General features: G+C 37.6%; 1 protein-coding gene across 1 annotated transcript in view; it reads left to right on the forward strand.

Annotated features, from left to right (window-relative positions):
• The window catches only part of LOC101648082 (olfactory receptor 13D1-like), a 3710-nt gene that overhangs the window by 1543 nt on the left and 520 nt on the right, over nt 1–1647 (forward strand). The window lies entirely within an intron of this gene.

Genomic DNA, 1647 nt, shown 5'->3' on the forward strand with positions numbered 1-1647 from the left:
CAGCCAAGCCAGACCATCTGGACGCCTGTTGGAAACCCCAGCTTTGTGATCCTGTGACAGCCCAACTCCTCGCCCTTCTCTCAAGCTTCCCACCAAGTGTCCCAGTGGCATCCCGAGGTGTCAACAGGCAGTGGTTTTGTTTGCAAAATAAACATCAGTGACCTCTAAAATAAATAAATAAATAAATAAATAATACATCTTTTTTTTTGAAAGAACGAAGTCTCCCAGTCTCAGTCCATGCTGCGTTTATTAAGTCTGATAAAATCCTCTGAAAACAGAGGTAAATATGGAAAAGCCGTTGGCAATGAGAATAGGATACGCATCATGGAGTGCAGAGACTAGTATAGCACAGCAAGTGTTCTCAGCGTGGCGAATCAGAGTGCTACCTTAGTGTCAAAAAACAAAGAGGCACCCTTTCTGTAAATGTCCTTAAAGTAGTGAGCATCAAGCTGTAGTTTCTGGTGACCAGTTTACCAAGATGTTTGGAGGGCTTCAGTGAGCAGGAGGCACTGTTGAGGGACACGGTCTATCTGACTATGTCATTTTCACTCCTTAAAGGACCTATGGCTAACGTCAAAGTCAACATCTTGTTTGTATGACTCAACTTAGCTCTTAGTTTTAAAAAACTATTTGAATTATAGTTTATGACTTACAATCATATACATGCTAATTAATATATCCCCTTTTCTGACATTCACTGACATTTTGAACAAAATAAAAAACTATTAGACAATGTTATTGGATTGGTACTAAGCTACCTAAACTTGAGGATATCTTTTTCCCTTCTTAAGTTACTAACTTCTGCTCTCTATGACTGCAGGCATTCCAGCCTGTTTGCTAAGAACCATTTATATATTTCTATATTGTGTCTTCCTTACTTGCTTCAGAATAATAGCCAGGGATTTCCAACCATGCTTTCCTGTGTTCCAAACCAGTCCATGTTTTGGATTCTTGAATTTTGCTTTTTTTTTTGTATAGTGTGTACTAGTTTTTAATAGAGATTGCCCTATCATATAACATAGCCAGTATAACTTTTTCACATTAATACACACAAACAGTTAAAATTGGATACGTCTGAAATTTCTTGCACGTCAACTTTTTTTCCTACTCTGTGCACCAAAACTGAGTGCCATAGGTCATGAGGGGTTTACACAATCCAGTTATTTGTAGATATGATACCCAACTATCACGAGCTCAGTGCTTGATAAATACAAATAATAATGTGTCAGTCTATTAACCGACAAAATAATGAGTCATGTATGTTTCTCTTCAGCCCTGATATACAGTTTCATAGGCATATCATTTATAGCATGGACAGTACAAAACTCTTGACTGGCGTCTCCCCAAACTACTTCTCCTAAAGTCTCATACACTCACATCTAACCCACAAGCAAATTCTGTCAACTCTATCTTCACATTCCATCTGAATTTCACTGCTTTCATTGCTATTATCATAGTTGAAGCTGCTGGCATTTTATCTAGACAAATGTAATGTTTATCTAAATCATCATTCCTGTGTTTACACTTTTACTTTCCTGCAATCCATTGTCTACACAGCAGCCAGAATATTGTTTTATACATGACTTATACCATAGAGTACCTTTTCCTAAAGCCTTCAAAATGTTACCGATCCTCCTTGAATACAAT

The sequence above is a fragment of the Echinops telfairi genome, unplaced genomic scaffold, assembly GCF_000313985.2.
Source record: "Echinops telfairi isolate 266 unplaced genomic scaffold, ASM31398v2 ScPeMD7_7410;HRSCAF=8448, whole genome shotgun sequence".
NCBI lineage: Eukaryota > Metazoa > Chordata > Mammalia > Afrosoricida > Tenrecidae > Echinops > Echinops telfairi.